Below are 21,770 nucleotides of genomic sequence, written 5' to 3'. Positions count from 1 at the left end.
TCCACCCCTGATATGGGAAGAAGAGCCCTTCCTAACTCCAGTGGGGGTAGGGGTAAGGCTCTCAGAGCTTCTATAGTCACATAAAACTAGAGCTCTGTCCCTCTCAGCTGTTGCTGGAGGCCTCATAGCACTGAATGGGGCTGGGGGCCCCCAGAGCCCTGCACTGGGGTTGTGGGGGATGACACTTGGGCAGGAGAGAGGGTGGATTGGGGGGGAAGGTCAGAGACAGGCAGCTCTTGGGGGCATGGGGGGGGGGCTGAGGACAAGGCAGCCCCAGCAGCGCCCCCGGAGCAGGGGGTTCTAGTCATTCACCTGGGATTGAGCCAAGCCAGGGATGCCAACACATAGCAATGGGCCCGGGGCATGGGCCAGCAGGAGGGCGGGGCGCATGGGTGTCTGAGCCTCTCATAAATTTCCCAGCCCCTGAGTGGAGAACAAAGGAGGCTGGCTGGGGGTGGAGCTGCCCCCCCCAAATATCACAGCCTGGGAAGAACAGCGTGTGCTGGGAAGGAGGGCCTCCCCCCGGCTATATCTTGCTGCCAGCATGTCCTAACCACTCATCTCCCAGTCCCCGGGCACGGGGAGATGGCAAACCAGCCCCTCCCTCCCCCAGCACTGCACTGGGGTCAGCACTGACTGTGAGGGGAGAGCCCCTGGCCTCGCCCCTTAGAGACAGGCCGCGGATCTCCCCACCATCTGCGGGCCCAGGTCATCCCTGCTTAACCAGAGATGGGATCTAGTGGTTACAGCCGGAGGGCTGGGAGTCAGGACTCCTGGGTTCTTTCCCTGGCTCTGGGAGAGGGCTGGGGCGTAGCGGTTCGAACAGGCCAGGCTGAGTGACGCTGGGTTTGGCGAGGGATCCCGGACACTGGGAGGTCCCCCGTGGCCTGGGGCCCTGGCCAGCAGGACCCCGGCTGTGCCATCTACACGCATCTCTCCCTCCCGCCCGGCGTGCAGGCAGCCCATGTGAGTGGAGCTTTCCAAGGCTCTCCTAATTACGGCTTCCTGGTCTCTCCAGGAGGCGGCTCGGTCTCTTGGGCGAAGACATCGCGGTTTAAGAAACTGCCTAATTACATCTAAAACTGCCAAATTATAGCAGGTCCGCTGGGAGGGGCGGGGTCTGGTGTGTGGCAGGCGGAACACATGCCTGGGCTCTAGCCCCAGCTCGGGGGAGAGCAGTAGGGGTTATTGGTTAGAGCAGGCAGCTGGGAGCCAGGACTCCTGGGTTCTATTCCCGGCTCTTGGGAGGGGAGCTAGGTCTAGTGGTCACAGCAGGGAGGTTGGGCATCTGGCCTCCTGGGTTCCCTTGCCACATCCTGGTGTGACTCACGAGCAAGTGCTTTGCCCCCTTCTGTGCCTCGGTAGAATGAAACTAATGAAGGTGGGCCCAACGCTCAGGCGACCTGGAAGGTTTTGGTGATGCGAACGCTTTGGGACCCTTGCTAGATGCAAGTCGGGTCCTGATCGTTATCAGGAAAAACCAGAACGGGACCCTCACACTTCTGCAGGGATCGCTGTGGGGCAAAATGATCACCATGGTGACCTAGCTAGGGCCAAGCAAATCACTCAGATGAGGGCCCTGCATCAGAGCCCTTTCCCAGTGAGTCGGAGCGGGAACTGAGGGGTCCAGGCCAAATTCTAGCATTAATTCTACAATCCTGGTCCCCTAATTTCCCTCCTGTCGCTTCTTCCCGTGGAATAGCCACTTGTTCTTGTTCTAAAGTGTCTGGCAGTGATGGTGGGTGGCAGTGAACCGGCTGCCACGCCTCACCCCAGAAGTGGCTGCATTTCAGGATCCCTGTGACTGCTAAACAGCTGCTGAGTGAGCCCTACCCCAGAGGCAGTGGAACCTCAGTGCTGGATGAATGACCCCCATGTGGTGTCTCTGTGTGCTGCCAAGCAGCTGCCATGCTTAACCCCAGAGGTGTCTGTTTTTCTCTGCTCTGAATGAGTGACTTTTGAGTACTGTGTGCTTATACTCTGGCTGTGCCCCATCCCAGAGGTGGCAGAATCTCAGTACTGGCCAAGAGGTCCCTGTGTAGTGTCAATACATCCTGAAAAGCAGCTGCCATTCTCCACACCAGAGGAGGCTGCCTTTCAATGCTGGGCAGGCAAGTCTCATACAGTGTTACTGCATGGCTGTTAAAGAGCAACCACACCCCACCCCAGAGCTGGCTGCAATGCTCAATTCATAAAGCACCCTAGCTCCATTAGGGTGCAATACATTGTTTGAAACCCAAAACTAATCCTGGGGCCACAAAGTGGGTTTCATCCCCCCACACCCTGCTTGCGGCATGTCCCTGCTTTAGCTTCTCCTCGCAAAGGTGCCTCCCAAGCTCCCTGGAAAGCCCCAGCAAAGGGCAGCGAGATGAACAAGTGCCTGGAAATCTCCTACTCCAGCACCAACAGATTTATTGGCTTTCGGAGCCCTGGATTCCTGACCCAGCAACAGTGGCTCCCTGGAAACTCCCCACAGCCTGCAATGGGGCTGCTAAGTCTGCACATACAAGAGGCTCCTTTCTACGGCATAGGTTGTGACCAGGATGTGGGGGGCCCCATTGTGCCAGGCGCTGGACAGACACAGCGAGAGGTTGTCCCTACCCTATAGAGCTCACCGCAACAGACAAACGGAAGGATCATACCCCCTTATTTTACAGAAGGGGAAACTGAGGCACCAGGGGACGCAGTGACTCACACCAGGCTGCATGGGGAGTCAGTGGCAAAGCAGGAATCGAGCCCAGCTCTCCTGACTCCCAGCATCTGACCCACAAGCCCAACCTGCATCAGTGGGTCACGACCTGTTAGCCCTGCAGCGAAGGGCTGGGCCTTTTGCAGCACCCCTGTGTGCCTGTCCGGCTGCTCCAGCCACAGGGCCGGGGCTATTTTAGGACATGCCATATCTCAGTGCCCAGTGGGCGGGACGGTCCCCCCCCTCACCCCTCTCCAGGGACCCTTCCAGCCTGGATCCTGCCTCTGCGCTCCGCGGCACGGAAGCTGCCGTCAAATGAGAGGGAATTTGGAGCAGTGCAGCGAAAATTATTAAGGGTCTCGGAGGATTAAATTACAAGGGGAGATTAAAAGAACTAAACACGACTAGCTTGGCTAGACGGCGGCTAAGGAGTGCTCAGATAATTGTCTGGGAGTAGCTGAAGGATGTAAATATTGAACGGGGGGTGGGTGGGACGGGAATTATTTGAGAGGAGATTTTAAACTCAAGTGCAGCGTGGTCATGTGGTAAAGCAACCTGGGGCAGGATGCGGGAAATCTGGGCTCAAATCCCACCGCTAACACCAGCAGGCCGGGTGAATCAATTCACTGCTTTGTACTCCCATTTCTCCTGCAATTTGCAAATCCTCTCTTGGTCTGTTAGAAGGACGATGCTGGGCTTAGAGTAAGGCAGCTAGGGTGCTAAGACGGGCTATGGGGAAATGGGCTCTCCTCCGCGGCAAATATTCTCTGTGACCCCTGCGGGAGTCTCTCTGTGGCTCCATTTCCCCATAGGTAACATGGAGATAACAGTCCTGCCCTACCGCACAGGGGGACTCAGATACTATGGGAAGGGGGTTCTTAAGGGCTGGGATTGCCTTAGTACCACGGCGGTGAGGGGTTTCAAGCCCCAGCAGAAGAACCTTGGCTCCTGTGGCCCTGAGGGCAGCAGGGAAAAGCTGGCTTCAGAGGAGAAAAAAAGAAACCCGAATTCATTGCTATTTTGTAAAACAAATCTCATGATTTTTAAGCCCGTCTCACAGTGTCAGGGGCCCGGTTCATGTCCGGGGCTGGCAACGCTGCCATCTCTTGCTATGTTTGTACAACCCCTGGCACAACGGGTGCTGAGCTCAGTTGGCGCCATTCTTTATTATTCTGGGGCGGGGCAGCGTGGCCTAGGACTGGGACTCCGGAGCCCTGGGCTCTATTTTCGGCTCTGCCGCCGGCCTGCTGGGTCACCTGGGGCAAGTCCTGCCCCGCTCTGTGCCTCAGTTTCCCCCGCTGTAAAGAGGGGATAATGCGATTGACCTTCCTTTGTAAAGTGCTTGGCGCCCGACTGATGAAAAGGGCTAGGTCAGAGTCAGGGATCGTGATCCATTTGTAATGTGGCAGCACCCAGGAGCCCCCAATACGGATCAGGACCCCATTGTGCCAGGCCCCGCCCCCAAGAACCGACAGTCTATGTCCAGTCTCTGACTGCGTGGAGAGGTTATCTGAGGAAACATGCACTGGATAGGACCGCCGCAGGGCGAGGGGGCCGTTGTGGATCCTGGCTCCACTCACAATCCTTCCTCCCAGGGCAAGAGAGTCTCCTCCACCGCAGCCCTCGCCATGTGGCCAGCGGGCACAGCACAGCCTTCCAGGCAGACTCACCCCTGCAGCTCCGCCAGGGTTTGCAATTAAAAGCCGCAATTAACGGGACGACGTCACGCTGCATGAGTGGGGCACACGATCCAGCAAAGCCGCAGCGGTGGATTGTGCTATCGGCCACGGGCCGGCCCTGGGTGAGTAGCTGGCCCTCCGGCCTTGGTAGCCTGCTGGAGCTCTCCCTCTGGTCCTTTCACCACGCCGCCGAGCTCTTTAGTGGGTGGGCTCCGGATCACACGCCCTGGTTTCCCGAGGAGGGTCGGGGAACTTACTCCAGCTCACCCTGGGTGTGAGTGAATGGCAGCGTGGGGAAGAGAACCCAGGAGTCCCTGCTGCCTTTCTCAACCTCCCTCCACTCCCAGAGCCGGAAATAGAACCCAGGAGTCCTGACTCCCAGCGCCCCCACTACCTGGCTCTACCCAGCAGACCTCACTCCCCTCTCAGAGCCGGGAAGAGAACCCAGGAGTCCTGGCTTTCTGACCCCACCCCACCCCCAGCTCTACCCAGCCGACCTCACTCCCCTCCTGGAGCTGGGAAGAGAACCCAGGAGTCCTGGCTCCCCGGCAAGCCCCCCTCCCGTTAGACAGTGGGATCTTTACTGACAAAGGCCCTTACTCTAGAACCCGTGACGCATCTCCATGGTAACAGCTCATCTTCGCAGCTCCTTGACACTCAGATCCATGTTAGGCTGGGGGGAGCTGGAGGGTGGAGGGGGAGGCAAAGGGGGGAGGGGGACAAAGAGAGGGGGAGCGGGATGGCTTTGAAATCAGCAATCAAGCCCCCGGCTGCTCATCAGGCAAAATCAAACCCACCTGCTTCCACCCTGCCCCCGGATCTGGGGGTGCCCAGAGAGAAACGAGCCCTTGTCAGCCACATCCCGGCCCAGCCGCCCTCCCCCCGCAAACATTGTGCTCTCCCAGCCTGTGCAAATGGCAGCGGCACCCCGCTGAGCTGCCAGCGGGCCCATCTAGCCCGGCGTCCTGGCATGGGGCAATCGACAGCCCCGGGCGAGTGGTTAAGGCACCGTGTATTGAAGGAGTCCTGGAACTGAGCTGGGAAATCAGGGTCGTCCCTGCTTTATCCGAGGCAAAGAAAGCCTGAAATGGTTGGTTTTCCTGCTTGAAATTCGAGTCCCGTCCCCTCTGGGTGTCTCTGTGGAAAACTAGGGATCAGACCGGGTTCTGAGAGCAGTGATTCCACGCACACCACAGCTCATTCATGCTGGGAAGTGAGTGGGTTTGAAAAAATATCTGAGCTGTTTCAAATCCCAGGGTCTGACGCTCCCACTGCTTTGCCCTTTTACACCAGGGCATGGTGTACGTCAAACACAGCAGTTTCACACTCCCCTTACACTGGTGCAAATGAGCACTCAAAGTCACGGATAAACCAGGAGCAGAGTTTGCATTTAGTACTGGTGATGGCTATTGAACTCAAACACCCAAGGAGCAGCTGGGAGAAAATATGCCTCTGTTAAAGAAGCAACACCTCACCCCCTTGCGCTTCCAATTAGAGCTGATTTCTCTGATTTCAATCTCTGTCGTTAAAACGTGGTTGCTAACATCAGCTAGTTAAGGGCGTGTCTAGATAAGGATAGAAGGCTTGTTTTAACCCATGTTAGCTAACATCATTTAGACCAGGCAAGTTGTATTTTTACCCACATTAGCTAGTCAGGATGAAGCCTAGGACAGCAAAGCAGAGACATGAGCTGAAAGACAACCTGGCCTGTCCACACTGGACTTCTAAAACATGTGAGCAAATCCCTTTTTAAAATACACCTAGTCTAGACCTGCTCTGAGGCACTAGCTCAGGGGTGGGCAAACTTTTTGGCCCGAGGGCCACATCTGGGTATGGAAATTGTATGGCGGGCCATGAATGCTCACAAAATTGGGGGTTGGGGTGTGGGAGGGGGTTAGGGCTCCAGCTCGGGGTGCGGTCTCTGGGATAGGGCTGGGGATGAGGAGTTGGGGGTGCAGGAGCTGGGATCGAGGGGTTCAAAGGCAGGAGGGGGAACACGGCTGGGGCAGGGGGTTGGGGCGTGGGAGGGGGTCAGGAGTGTATGCTCTGGGTGGCGCTTACCTCAAACAGCTCCCAGAAGCAGCGGCATGTCCCCCATCCAGCTCCTATGTGGAGGCACGGACAGGCAGCTCTGTGCGCTGCCCCCTCCACAGGCGCCACCCCTGCAGCTCCCATTGGCTGCAGTTCCCGGCCAATGGGAGCTGCGGGGATGGCACGTGGGGCAGGGGCAGCGGGCGGAGCCCCCTGGCTGCCCCTACGCGTAGGAGCTGGAGGAGGGACATGCCACTGTTTCCAGGAGCCACGCGGGGTGGGGCAAGCCTCCCCTGCTCCCTGGCTGGAGCACCGGAGCAGGGCAAGCCCTGGACCCTGCTCCCCAGTGGGAGCTTGAGGGCCGGATTAAAATGTCTGGAGGGTCAGATGCGGTCTCCGGGCCGTAGTTTGCCCACCCCTGCACTAACTGGTTGTGTTGAATTTGCTCCTACTCAGCCAGTTAGCATGGGCTGAAAATCCACATTGTCTTGTGCAAACCCGTTTTAGGCCCTGGGTTTTTAAGGCTGTGTTGATATAACTGTCTCTGGGACAAATCACTCCGTGCGACATCATTATACTGGTGCAAAAACTGCAGCAGGTCTAACCTACCTCCCCCCCCACCGCCCCTCTTAGAATAACAATAATCCCTAGCTCTCATCGATCACCCAGCATCCGTAGATCTCAAAGCCCTTCACAAAGGAGGGCAAGACCAATTTGCAGATGGGGAAACTGAGGCAGAGGGCAGGAAAGTGACTCGCCCAAGGTTATCCATCAGGCCAGTGGCAGAGCTGGGAATAGAGTCCCAGTTCGGGGCTTCATCCTCTAGGCGTTTTGGCCCATAGATCAAATATATTCACAGCTTAGGTTACACGGAAAAACGAACCGGGGTAGCCAACGCAGCGGACATGGTCTAGCAGTCCACATGGAGGAGGGAGCAGGTAGCTTTCTTGCAATCAAGTTAGCTCCCTCAAGCTAGCTTAACTCAAATGAAAACCCCAGTGCCAATCGCAGCTACCGTGGGTTTTTACAATGATTTTGTTCTGGCCAAACTACAGAAGGTGTCAGCAATGCCTGGCCTATAGCTAGCCTTGGCAGAAGTCCATTTTTGTATAGTTTCGACAGATAAGATCAATGTTTATTTTTAACCATTTCTTCCTCCCCTGCTCCCCCCCCCCCAGTTTTATCCGTTTCAGTTTTCACACTCGTGGGAAATTATGGGGGTGTGTGAAAGACAATAATTCTCTGATGACAGTAGAGGTTGAGATTCAAACCAGTTTATAACCATTCCAACGCACATTGTCACTGTCACATCTCAAAACACACCCAGTAAATTGCCTTAAATCAAACCTTCGCAAGCAGCATATTTCTTACTTCGCCTCTAAATATCCTCGCTGGGGTTTTTTTCACGGGTTCGTGTGTGTCCGGTGAAATGGACGTTTGCCAACATCTCTGGATGAAAAGGGAATCCTGCCCAGGCTAGCTACAGACAGAGTTTGCACCAGCATCACCAGGGGAGCTAGGAGTGTGATTATTTTACCGACAGTGATAGTGATCCAAATTCTACGGTGGACACAGCTAAACTGGCTTGTACCCTTCATCCCCGCCCGAAGGGGAAGAGCTACACAGAAATAAGCACATTTACACGAGCGTGACTGCATCTGCAGAAGGGGGTTGCACCATTTTAACTAGACCGGTGTATAATAATCTATCCGGACAGCTCCAACGGCTTCGTAAAGTTCCTACTGCCATGGGGAAACTGAGGCATGGAGTGACTTGCCCCGAGGGAAGTCAGTAGCAGAGTTGGGAACAGAACCCAGGAGTTCAGAACTTCATCCCGCTGCAGTAACCACTGAATCTCATTCCCCTCCCACGAGTCCAGCCTCCCTCCTCAAATGGCACAACCCATCCAGAGCTCGGGACAGAACCCAGGAGTCCTGACGCCCAGCTTCTGCCTCCTCTAGGTCCCACTCCCCTCACACAGCCGGGATAGAACCCAGGAGTTCTGGCTGTCAGCCCTAGTTCCTATCACGCAGGACAGGGACGGGCTGAGGATTTACGGAAGGAGAGAATTTTACACCCGGGTTATTGCAAGGGATCTTTAACGACAGTCACAGCTTTGCTTCGACCCTTTGTGCGAAAACCAGAAACTGCAGCACAGCGCCCCCTATCACCACATTGGGGTACTGGGGTCAGCGCTGACTGCATGAGGAGAGCGCCCCCTACCGAGCCCCCACCCCGCTCCCTGCAGCACAGCGCCCCCTGCTGAGCTGATAGGATCTGACAGGCTGCCCGTCCAGTAGACAGACAGGGGGTGTACAGGGATAGACGGACAGAAAGAGGGGGATGTACGGGGACAGACAGACAGGTGGTGAACAGGGATACAAGCCCCCCCTTGCCCACTCCCCTCAGCGTGCCTCGATGATGCCCCCGGCCCCTCTATCCCCCGCCAAGACAGTGGGTGCTGCCCTCCCCCATGGCACGGTGCCCCACAGCCGTTAGAAGGGAAGTGTGGCTCTGCCCCCCCGTCCCGGTGGCCGCGTGGCCTGGCACTCCCGGCTCCCATATGTGGCACGGGAGGGCGAGGAGTCGCCGGGGCTGGATTTAGTCTCCTCATTATGCAGGAAACACAATGTTCTGCTAAGGCTCTCCCGGAAGCGGGCGAGAGCTATTTGCAGGCTGGACCGCCTGCTCTCCCCCGAGCCTGCGGGCGGGCACAGCCCTGCTGCCAGCTAATCCCTGCCCTCTGGCCCGGAGCCCCCGCCGGGCCCTGCAGACCGCCCCAGGCAGGGGCCCCCCGGCTGCAGCCATGAGCAGGGAGCTGTCACAATGGGGCGGGTGGACTCGGCCTCGGGTCCCGGCTCCCCTAGGAAGGTTCTGTCCACACTACCAGGCGCACCCGTGTTGGCCTAGCAATTCACGGCGCTCTCCTGCGGCGTGTGGGGCGGCGGGCCTGACCGCACACCAGCCGCCATCCCACAGTGCCTCAGCGAGTGGGCAGGGTGCACACCCAGGGGTCCCGCGGCACCACGGGGGGCAGCATTGCATTCTGGGTAAATCCTCCGCTCACCGCAGGGCACAGTATCCACACCATGGGGAGATGCACAGGGAGCTGTCCGGGGCAGGGAAGGGCCGAGATGGTGGCACCAGCCAGGGTCCCATCTGCCTGCTGCTCCAATTACACCCACAGACCCCAGCTGGACCCGCCGCGGTCTATGCCCAGAGAGCGACTATGTCGAGCCGGCCACGCCAGGAGCCGCAGCCTGGACAGGGACTGCTTTAGCCGCGCGGCTACGGCAGACTGGCCGCCGGCGGGAGCCGTTCACAGCCCAGGGAATGGGCCTGGCCCCCCGGCGACTGCGGGGCACCCGGGGGAGTCTACCACAATGCACCACTACAGACCTGGCTGTGCTGGTGCATGCTGGGAAACTCTGGGCCTCGGCCCCCCAGCTGAGGCTAGACTATGGACCCCGTGGTGAGATAAGAGAGCTGCCTCCGATCCCACCCGGCGGCTCTGCCCCCCTGAAAGCCATGACTCAGGGAAATGAAATCTCCTGGAATGGGAATGAAAGGCATCTAATCACCTCAGTGAGCCGCTAAAGCACCCCTGGGGGCCAGGATTAGTGCCCAGCCCTCACAGGGGTCTCCAAGTGCCCTGCAGCCAGTGAGCAACCCTGCACGCGAGGCCTCATCAGTAACAGGGAAACCGAGGCACCGGAGTGACTTGCTCAAGCTCTCACAGCAAGTGGGTGACAGAGCTGAGACTGGAACCCAGGGGTCCTGATTCCCAGCTCCCTGCTTCACCCACTAGACCCCACTCCTCTCCCAGAGCTGGGGATAGAACCCAGGAGTCCTGACTCCGAGCTCCTCCCACAATCTAACCATGGCTCCGCCGTCCTTCCCACACTTAGCCATGGGTCCCAGGAGCCCAGAGATCCAGTGTCCCCAAATCACCTTTTCCAGGATCAGGAGATCTGCCCCTTCCTGGGGCTCCCAGGCAGCACTCAGGGGTGGGTCCTGCTGGCAATCAGCTGGGTCCATCGAAATCTGGGGGGCTGGGCGCTGTCTGCAGGCAGACCCTGCTGGGCACACGGCCTGGCCTGCGTTTATGTCTTGTCCCTGCCCGGCCGCTCGCAGCCCCGGCCTGCTCCTGGATCCCCGGGTCAGGACTGATAGTCTAGCAGGCGACGGTTACATTGCTACACTCAACCGTTCAACCAGGCTGGAGCCAATAAACTCCATCACCGGGAGAGAGACACCTTTCGCATTACAGCGGGCACCTGCCAATTACACAGCCGTTGTCACCCACAGCAGACGACACCCGGGCTTGTCACTGTGGCGTGCTGAGGGGCCGCAAGGCGGGGTTAGTGCTTAGGTGGGGAAGTGAGGAAACGGAGGGGGCGGGTGGCTCTGGAAGGGGCTGCTTTTCCCCCTGGAACAGGTCTAGGGGGCGCTGTGCTTTCCCCATGAGACCTGACCTAGGGCAAGTCCTTTCTTGGCTCTGTGCCTCAGTTACCCTGAAAGCTGCTAGGGGCAGGGACCGTGTTTCTGTGCAGTACCTGCCACGCTGGAGCCTCTGTGTGCTGCCAGAAACCCACTCACGACAGGCCACGCAGACGCTGCAGCTGGCTCTGGGTATGACAAGGTCCTGGAAGCATCACCTCGCAATAACAATCCAGGGCTGGCAGAGCGTTTGCCGGCACATCTCACAGAAGAAGGGGACACACTGGCTGGCGTGTGAGTCTGTGACAGGAGACCTAGGTTAAATTTTCTGCCCAGCCACAGCCTCCCGGGGTGAGTGAATGAGTCGCTCTGTGACTCAGTTTCCCCCAGTGGGACTATTAGCACTGGCTGGCCGCCCAGGGGTGCTGGAAGGGTAAAGACCTAGGGTGATGGGGGCCATGTTAACCACAGGCACACCCCCCATTACCGCACGGTAAGGTGCACACCACGAATACTGTAGGCATGAGTGTTGGCCAGTTATACCAGCTGGACTGTATCGGTTTTCCCACAGTGCTGCTCACCGCTATCCCCCACAATACCTCGCAACAGGCCAGCTCAGCACTTGACCTAAGCGGAGAGGGAAACTTGCAAAGGCAAAATGCATGAATATCCGGCCCTGGCACAACCATCACAGACCGATACCCAGAACGCCAGCAGCCAAAACACAGCCGAGAAAGGTCCAGACCAGAACAACAAGCTCACGAGCTGGTACCACCTGGCGGGCTGGATCTTAGATGAGGTCTCAGACGCTCGCTAACGTGTCCTATAAACGCGTGGGGGGTTAGGGGTGTATCTTCCGCGCACGGGGAATACGCTGTGAGATAGGAACTGAAGAACAATGCAGTGAATGGTGCGTATTTCGGGGGTGCCCTCAAAATCCGAGGTCCCGGGCTGAAGCCCCCAGTGCCGATCCAGCCCGGGGTAGGTCTCCTTTTCATACTGTTTTGTCTTCAGACAATATACATTTGGCTTCGGCGGGTTATTTGCAAGTGTGTCACACAATTGGCTGTGCCATGCATCACCGGTTCAGGGCTTGCTCACACCCAGCTTGTGCCATTCCAGATCCAATGGGACAAACCAGGTGTGAATTTCTACCAGGGAGGGGGAATTTTCCATTGGAACAAGTGGCCCAGGGATTGAGTCTCTGGCCTTGGCTGTTCTTGCCTAGGAACCTAGGAATTGGGCTAGTTATTGCGCCCAATACAGGGGGAAACTGGGTGAAATTCTCTGGCCTGTGATATCCAGGAGGCCAGACTAGATCATCTAATTCTAATAGTTCCTTCTGGCCGCTGGGAATCTCTGTATGTCCCAGTTCTGCTGTTAGGACATCACATGGGTCCCCTCCAGCATGATCATTGCTCTTAGAAGAGAGGAACTTTCTAGCCAAAGGGTAAAGCTCGTGTCTACAGGAGACAGAACTTTGTCAGGGGCTGGTTGGGACATTGGAACTACCTGCCACATGAACTATGGACCAGCCCAAACATCCTGCACAAGGAGCTGGGTGCGTTCCTCCAACCAGCCTTCTGCCAGAAGTGCAGCCCAGGCATATAAAACAGACCCCATCACAGCAAACCAGTGCACGGCACGCACGGCTCTAACCCTGGAGAGAGAGACTGAACCACACAGGACAGACGAGAGTCACGTTGCTTCGTGCTCTGGGAGCTGGGCCTTCCCTCCCCCATCCATTCTCCTTCATTACTGGAGCGTCGATCCCCGCCCCTGCTCGGCAGTGACATCAGCCTCCCACCACCGGCTAGGGGCATCCAGCAAGACCCTTGGTGGGTTTGTAGCGCCCTGATCGAGGCTGGCCTGTGCAGGTTCTGTCTACACTAGCAGACTCCCCAATGGCTGTTTTCCTGAAAGCCCTGATCTGGTTCCAACAGGAATGACTCCAGGGAAGCCCCAGGGTTTGTGTTATGCAGGAGGTCACCCTCGATGATCACAATGCTCCCTTCTGGCCTGGGAAACTATGAATCAATTTCCTGTGGAGATGAATAAAAACATTTCCAGCCCAGAACAGCCCATCTAGTCCAGTGTCCCACCTCTGACAGGGGCCAGCTGCTGCAGAGGAAAGTGTAAGAACCTTGCAGTGGCAGCTGGGAGATAATCTGCCCCCACATCAGGTTTTAGCCTGGACACTAATAGCCAGAGATCGGCTTAAGCCTCAAAGCAGGAGGCTTTATCTCCCTGCCAATACGCCGCTGGCTGGACCGATTAACTCTGGATCGTCTCCTTCTCCAAGAAACGTCCAATTCCCCTTGGAAGCTCGCTAGGTTCTCGGTCTCGCCAACATCCAATGGCAGAGAGTTCCACAGGCTAACGCCACCTGGTGTGAAAAGGGGATTTTCTTTGGTCAGTTCTGAATCTGCCCCCTTTCAGCGAACAGACGCTCCTAATCCCCTTTCTCCCCCCCCCCCACATACTTGGCATTATTACAGATCCTTTTAGCCCCCCCATCGCACCCCGCTGTGAGCACAGAGACCTTTCCCTGCAGCATCAGGACAGGGTGGGGCAGCTTTGAAGGGCCCATGAGCAGCCCATGGGGGGGCTGTGAAGGGCTCCCAGGACTTCCGTCTGCTGGTCAGTTTCAATTTCTGCCCATGCAGCACCGGCCCCACTCTCCATGGTCCAGCCCATCCACTTTGGGCCCTGTGGGCATGTTCTTTCTCGGTATTTGCCAACTACACCGTGAGGCTGCGATCTTCCTACCAAACAGTGCCACGTTGGGGGTGGGGGGGGGATCCATCTTTGTAACAGGCCTTGAAGCAGTAGCCAAGCAAAGGGCAATTTGCACGAGTCTCACAAGAGCTCCTAGAGGCTGTGATTGAGACCAGGTCCTCTGTTGTGCAGGACACTGCACAGACCCCGACCAAGATCAGGACCCCGTTGTGTCAGGCGCTGCGCAGATACAGTCCCTGGTCCAAAGAGCTCACTCTTTAAATGGAGGGGAAACTGAGGCACAGAGATGGGAAGGGACTTGCCCAAGGTCACCAAGCAAAGGCAGGAAGAGAACCCAGGAGTCCTGAGACCCAAGGCAGAGCCCTACCCACTAGGCTGCACTGCCAGCTCGGAGCTCCCAGCCAGTGATTGGCAGGGCTGTGGTTTTCCAGGTGTTGTAGGGAGAGTGAGAAATGTAGTTCCCTTTAATCTTTCCATGCAGTGAGAGGCAGCGGCCCCAGGCATTGCGGGGAGGGGGCAGGTACCCCCAATATCCCACAGCACCGTGTCACATGTAGATTGCCCCAGGGCCCTCAGCAGTGGGGCACAAACCTGTCTCGGCGAAGCCCCTGTTATCAGCCCCCCGGTGGTGTGGCTGGGACCCTGCCCTCAGCTCAGGGACCCGCCATTTGCCCACCAGGCACCGTCCAAAGCCTTCAGCGCAGCTCAGCGGGGAGCCAGGTCCGGTGCAAAGATTCAAGTGGGGAAGATGGTGGTGGGTGGCACAGAAAGGGTTAATGTCTGCAGCCCCAGATAGCTTCAGACTGACTGAGAGCCCAGGGCTGGGCTAGCAGGGGGCTGCGGGTCGGGAGTGAGGGGCACCGGCAGAGCTGGGGACGGGGGGGGCAGGGCTGGGCTAGCAGGGGGCTGCGGGTGGGGAGTGAGGGGCACCAGCAGAGCTGGGGGCAGGGGGGCAGGGCTGGGCTAGCAGAGGGCTGCGGGTTGGGAGTCAGGGGCACCAGCAGAGCTGGGGGCAGGGCTGGGCTAGCAGGGGGCTGCAGGTCGGGAGTGAGGGGCACCGGCAGAGCTGGGGGCAGGGGGGCAGAGCTGGGCTGGCAGGGGGCTGCAGGTCGGGAGTGAGGGGCACCGGCAGAGCTGGGGGCAGGGCTGGGCTAGCAAGGGGCTGCGGGTCGGGAGTGAGGGGCACCGGCAGAGCTGGGGGCAGGGGGGCAGGGCTGGGCTGGCAGGGGGCTGCGGGTCGGGAGTGAGGGGCACCAGCAGAGCTGGGGGCAGGGGGGCAGGGCTGGGCTAGCAGGGGGCTGCGGGTCGGGAGTGAGGGGCACCGGCAGAGCTGGGGGCAGGGGGGCAGGGCTGGGCTGGCAGGGGGCTGCGGGTCGGGAGTGAGGGGCACCAGCAGAGCTGGGGGCAGGGGGGCAGGGCTGGGCTAGCAGGGGGCTGCGGGTCGGGAGTGAGGGGCACCGGCAGAGCTGGGGGCAGGGGGGCAGGGCTGGGCTGGCAGGGGGCTGCGGGTCGGGAGTGAGGGGCACCAGCAGAGCTGGGGGCAGGGGGGCAGGGCTGGGCTGGCAGGGGGCTGCGGGTCGGGAGTGAGGGGCACCGGCAGAGCTGGGGACAGGGGGCCAGGGCTGGGCTAGCAGGGGGCTGCGGGTTGGGAGTGAGGGGCACCGGCAGAGCTGGGGGCAGGGGGGCAGGGCTGGGGTTGTGTGTGTGTGGGGGGAGATTAGAAATTCTGCAGTTTTGCTCCATCTCCCGCCTCCACCCTGGTCTCAGCTTGGGGCTCTTTATAACCCCCCCCCCCCCCCCCGATTGGAGGCTGAGGCCAGAGTTTGACGAGAGCCAGAGGAAGTGTGTGAGCCGGGAGGAGGGTTAATGGCACATGCCCGTTTTGGATTTGGGTTCTGGGCTCACCCCCTCCCGCCCTGCCGGTGCCCCTCAATCCCGCCCCGCAGCCCCCTGCCAGCCCAGCCCTGGAACCCCCTGCTCTGCCGATCCCAGGGCCTGGGCTGGAGGGGAGCCGAGGGGGGATCCGGCCTGTCGGTGCCGCGCTGCCATTATTTGGGCATCGCAGCCCGGCCGGGAGGATTAGCCGAATTCGCTGGGAACAGGCCGTTCTCCGTGTCCTCATTAGCATCGAGGAGCGTAAATCACAAATCTGAGCACGAGCGACATGTCCCTGCCTCCCTCGGTGAAATGGGATCCGGCTAATCCCGAGAATGGGGGGAGGCCAAGCGCAGCTCTGAGTGAGAAACCTCCACCCTCTGCTCTGCTGGTGCCCCCCAATCCCGACCCGCAGCCCCCCGTTATCCCAGCCTCGGCTCCTGCACCCTCAGCTCTGCCGGTGCCCCCCAAACCCGACCCGCAGCCCCCGTTAGCCCAGCCTCGGCTCCTGCACCCTCAGCTCTGCCGGTGCCCCCCAAACCCGACCCGCAGCCCCCGTTAGCCCAGCCTCAGCTCCTCCACCCTCTGCTCTGCCGGTGCCCCCCAATCCCAACCTGAAGCCCCCCATTAGCCCAGCCTTGGTTCCTGCACCCTCAGTTCTGCCGGTGCCCCCCAAACGCGACCTGCAGCCCCCCATTAGCCCAGCCTCGGCTCCTCCACCCTCAGCTCTGCCGGTGCCCCCCAAACGCAACCTGCAGCCCCCCCGTTAGCCCAGCCTCGGCTCCTCCATCTCAGCTCTGCTGGTGCCCCCCAAACCCGACCCGCAGCCCCCGTTAGCCCAGCCTCGGCTCCTGCACCCTCAGCTCTGCTGGTGCCCCCCAAAACCGACCCACAGCCCCCCGTTATCCCAGCCTCGGCTCCTGCACCCTCACCTCTGCCGGTGCCCCCCAATCCTAACCCGCAGCCCCCGTTAGCCCAGCCTCGAATCCTCCATCACAGCCCTGCCGGTGCCCCCCAAACCCGACTCACAGACCCCCACTGTGTCCTCCTGCCTTGTCCCTGCCCTGCTCTGTGTGACTGTCCAGAGGTTGCTGAGTGCCCAGCGTGGGTCCAGCCTGGGTGGGGGCCGGGGGTGGGACGGGCTTGGCTGGAGAACCCCCTCACGGAGCATCCCTGGCAGATGGGGATGATTAACAGTCTCTGCCACGGGGAGCTGCTGGCATCGGTGCACGCGGGCACTTCGGGGTCCCCCCCGCCCAGCCTGCGACTCATGGCAGCACCAGAGCATGGGAATCGTATGGGGCTGGCAGGGTGGAGGGGCCCTGGCCACAGCCCACGGTGAGGGAGTGTGTGGGTAGGGATGGGATAGATGGATAGATAGAGGGGGTGACTGGGGATGAATAGACACGGGGACAGAGGGGGTGAATGAGGATGGATAGATGGACGGACAAAGGGGTGTATGGGAATGGATAGACAGATGGACATAGGGGCTGAATAGGGATGTATAGATGGACAGAAGGGGTTAATGGGGGTGGACAGACGGACAGAGGGGGAGATGGGGATGGATAGACGGATGGTCAGAGGGGGTGATGGGGATGGATGGATGGATGGACAGAGGGGGTGATGGGGGTGGACAGACGGACAGACAGAGGGGCTGATGGGGGTGGATGGACGGACAGACAAGGGGGTGATGCGGGTGGACAGACCAACAGAAGGGGTGATGGGGGTGGACTGACGGACAGACAGAGGGGGTGGTGGGGGTGGACAGACCGACAGAGGGGGTGATGGGGGTGGACGGACAGACAGACAGAGGGGGTGATGGTGGTGGACAGACCAACAGAGGGGGTGATGGGGGAGGACGGACAGAGAGACTGACAGAGGGGGTGATGGGGGTGGACGGACAGACGGACAGACAGAGGGGGTGATGGGGGTGGACGGATGGACGGACAGAGGGGGTGATGGGGGTGGACGGACAAATGGACCGACAGAGGGGCTGATGGGGGTGGACGGACAGACGGACAGACAGAGGGGGTGATGGGGGTGGACGGATGGACGGACAGACAGAGGGGGTGATGGGGGTGGACGGACAAATGGACCAACGAGGGGCTGATGGGGGTGGACGGACAGACGGACAGACAGAGGGGGTGATGGGGGTGGACGGATGGACGGACAGAGGGGGTGATGGGGGTGGACGGACAAATGGACCGACAGAGGGGCTGATGGGGGTGGACGGACAGACGGACAGACAGAGGGGGTGATGGGGGTGGACGGATGGACGGACAGACAGAGGGGGTGATGGGGGTGGACGGACAAATGGACCAACGAGGGGCTGATGGGGGTGGACGGACAGACGGACAGACAGAGGGGGTGATGGGGGTGGACGGATGGACGGACAGAGGGGGTGATGGGGGTGGACGGACAAATGGACCGACAGAGGGGCTGATGGGGGTGGACGGACAGACGGACAGACAGAGGGGGTGATGGGGGTGGACGGATGGACGGACAGACAGAGGGGGTGATGGGGTTGGACGGACAAATGGACCGACGAGGGGCTGATGGGGGTGGACGGATGGACGGACAGACAGAGGGGGTGATGGGGTTGGACGGACAAATGGACCGACAGAGGGGCTGATGGGGGTGGACGGACAGACGGACAGACAGAGGGGGTGATGGGGGTGGACGGATGGACGGACAGAGGGGGTGATGGGGTTGGACGGACAAATGGACCGACGAGGGGCTGATGGGGGTGGACCGATGGGTAGATTGTCAATCGTGGCTGATTCTCAGCTCGGGCCGGGGCAGTTCTCTGCTGCTGGCCTGTCCCTCCCCGGGGCCGGATTTAACCGAGACTCCAGCTTTGTCCCCCTCCGCCCACAGGATCTCAAATGACCACGAGCAGCCGGAAGCTCGGGTCCAGAGCTGCACTTAGGGACGGCAGCGCAGCGCCCCCTAGCACTGGGGCACGGGGGGCGGCCCTGATTGTGCCGGGGGACCACCGGCTTCTGAGCCACCGTCTCCTTCCCTGCCGCCCAGGGCGCCCTGGGATCAGCACGACCGGCCGGGGACAGCGCCTCCTGCTGAGCCTCTGCCCCGTTCCCTGCAGCGACCCAGGTGAATCGGGAACCCCGGAACAGCGGCTACCCGGGCGTCCGTAACTGCTGCCTGGTGCATCTGCATTAAGAGACGCTCTTTAGTGACACGGTCGCATCGGTTCTACCCACAGGACCCCGTCCCAGGGTGGGCACTGGCTGGCCTTGCTCCAGGCCTGGATCCCTGTTATGCAGGGAGCGAAGGCAGCTGTGGTAGGACCCTGCCTCCTTTGTTGCAGAGCTGGAAGGTGCGGAGTGAACGAGGCAGGGGCTGGCAGGAATAGCAGGGAGGGTCTTGTGGTTAAGGGGGGGACCAGGACTGCAGAGCTCGGCTGAATGACAGGATCCCAGCACCCGCCAGCACCCGGGTGCTGGGACTGCGGGGGGTGACCTTAATCTCTCTGCATCGCCGTTTCCCAGATGGTAAGTGGGGATACTACTCATCTCGCGGGGTGTTGGGAAGAGAAACTCATTCATATCCCAGAAGCTCTCAGGGATGAGTGCCACAGAAAAGTCAATGAGGACATTAATAACTCTGGGTTCGGACAGTGGCAGTGAATGGGGCAGTGAATGGCAGTGAATGGGGCCACACATTGAATGAGGACGATAAAAAGAAAGCTGGCATAACTGCTCATCCGGTGAACGCCATCCATCCTGTGCACTGAATGAGGCAGGGGTACTGTGAAAAGAATAGCTTTGGATGCCATGAAAGAGCGGCTCACAATGCAGACACTCCACAGGGAAGAGTTAAGGTTACCCAGGCAGCCTTAATTCTGGCATTTCCCAACATTGTAGCTCTTCGTTTTGCCACCTTAATGTTCTTTTCAGATGAGATGTCGATATTTCTTTCTTCCTAAAAATGCCACCTGACTTCTTGTCTCTTTTCAGCAGGGATCTCGGGAAAAAGGAAACTGAGTCACTGCCATTTTTGATCAACCCAGATTTCAAACAACAACGCAACTGAAGCAGCCAGGCCAAGCTCCAGAGAGCTGATTTTCATTGGTCCCTGCCATCAGGAACAGATCTCACCCCATTCGGGATCGGATGGAGGCAGAGCAAAGGTGCCTTTCCAGAGACGCAAGCAACCAGGAGAAGACAGTGTCAGCAAAAAGGCAACGCATTTCAAACTCATTGTTATTTATATCACAGTAGCACCCTGGGGATGGAGGCACAGCACAGACCTGGAGCAAGACCAGGGCCCCACGGTGCCGGGCGCTGCACAGACCCCCAGTGAGAGAGACTGTCCCTGACATAAATAATTTACACACAACGGAGGGGAAGCTAAGGCACAGGGGACTTGCACAAGGCTGCAAGCCGGTCAGACGGGAACAGGACCCAGGTATCCCGAGTCACCTCCTCCAAGTGGCCTCTCCTGGGAAGCACCTCCATTTGATCCACCTGTGTGGAACTCCCTGCTGCAGGATGTCCAGTCACTTCCCCTGGACTGGTATTTCCCCCTCCTCTGTACCAGCCGGCGCTTGTGGTGATGGGATGCTGGGGCAGACGGGCACACTGGGCCATGCCTGTGTTTCTACCTTGGGAGCGGGAGTCCAAGCCCACTGAAGTCCTTTCTGCCACTGCTTTGGTCCGAGGGTCCGGCCCCAATTACCTGGATCTGCTCAGAAAGGCGTTGAAATGGGGGGAGGCAGGGCCGCCTCCACAGACCCGCTCCGGCAAGATCTTGGCCCCTCCCACTCTGTGGGGAGTCCCTGGCACTGTTCATACCCCTGGGGATCCCCCCAGGAAAGCAGCCCCCACGGGAAGCCCCTCTTCCATCCGGCACCCTCACACGGACTGTGATCTGGGTCCAATGGGGCCATCGTTTGGGAGCAGGGGCAGGACTGAATGGGGCAGCTCCCGCAATTCGGGTCCATTTTCCCAGACTCCCTTCCCCTCCCCCATCTCCCCCCACCTGGTTCCTTCCCCAAGAGTGACGGCAAAGCTGCTTGGGCCCATCGCAGGGGGGCAGAGGCCTCCTCCGAGACAGGGGGGAGGGGACCCTTTGGCTTTACAACCCCCAAACCTCAGCACTCGGCCCCCAGCCCAATGCCCTCCTGCGTAGGCCCCCTAGAGCCAGCACTGACGGCGAGGGGGAGAGTGCCCCCTACAGATGCTGCAGCCACAATGATGGAGCCAGAGACATGGAGAATGGCTTCTATCCCCGTTACACCAGCGGGGTCCAGCCTGGCCCCTTTACATCGGCCAGGAACCTGGGCCCCGCGCTGCACAGCCCGGGGGCCCCTTTGCAGGCCAGGAGCCTGGGGGCCCTGTGTGCACAGCTCCCAGACGCGCTCCTCCCCAGATGCGTTCCTCCCCGGCCCAAACCCCAGCTGCGTGGGAAGGACACTGAGTGACCGTGGCCCCCCTCCCCTCCGCCAGCTCCAGAGCTGCAGGCCTGGCCCCCGAGGGGCTGAGTCATCACACGGTGCCCCCCTGGGAGCCGGGCCGTCACCCCAGCCGCCTCACCTGGCCACGGGACACCGCAGCATGAAACAGGAGCCCGGACGCCCTTGACTTGCGGCTCCCCCGGGGAGGGATTGGAAGACAAGAAGGGGAGGGGAGTGGAGATCAGGCAGCCCTCGAGCCCCCCCAGCCCGGTGTTAGGTTCTCTCGCTTCAGCACTTTCCCTGGGAGCGAAGGTCAGGATGGAGAAGGGACCTGTTCCCCGCTCAGGGGAGCCCGGGGCTGGGATAGCGGGGGCTGCGGGTCAGGAGTGAGGAGCACCAGCTGAGCAGTGCGTGGGGGGAGCCCCGGGCTGGGGAACGGGGTGCTCCTCACTCCTGACCCGCAGCCCCTTCCATTGTCCCAGCCCGGCTGACATGCTTCCATGCTGACCAGCCTCCTCCTCGCTGGGCTTTGCTCCGCTAATGCCCCTTGGTCCTGGCCTGGCCCTCGCAGGGGAGAGCAGCCCTGCCAGCCATGCCCCCTGTGCTGGGGGGCCGGGAGGAGGGCACATGCTGCCCCACCCCCGCTCTGGGGAGCTGGCTGTGTGCAGTGAGCCTCTGCGCTCGGCGCTGGGGCCTGGCACAGAGCAGGGCAACGGGGCCGCTGGGCTGCGGGCAAACCACGCTGCAGGCCCTGGTGCACACAGCACGTCGATGGCAGGTTGGGGAAAGACCCCAGGAGTCCTGGTACCCAGCTCCCTCCTGCTGTAGCCACTAGACCCCACTCCCCTCCAGAGCAGGAGTAGAACCCAGGAGTCCTGGCTCCTCAGCCAATGCTCAGTAA

The 21,770-nt window shown here is 60.0% G+C and overlaps 1 protein-coding gene across 1 annotated transcript in view; it reads right to left on the bottom strand.

The window, feature by feature from the left end:
* ADGRL1 (adhesion G protein-coupled receptor L1) overlaps positions 1-21,770 on the bottom strand; it is a 90,333-nt gene that overhangs the window by 54,929 nt on the left and 13,634 nt on the right. The window lies entirely within an intron of this gene.

The sequence above is a fragment of the Caretta caretta genome, chromosome 20, assembly GCF_965140235.1.
Source record: "Caretta caretta isolate rCarCar2 chromosome 20, rCarCar1.hap1, whole genome shotgun sequence".
NCBI lineage: Eukaryota > Metazoa > Chordata > Testudines > Cheloniidae > Caretta > Caretta caretta.
This window is presented reverse-complemented; position numbering and strand designations above follow the sequence as displayed.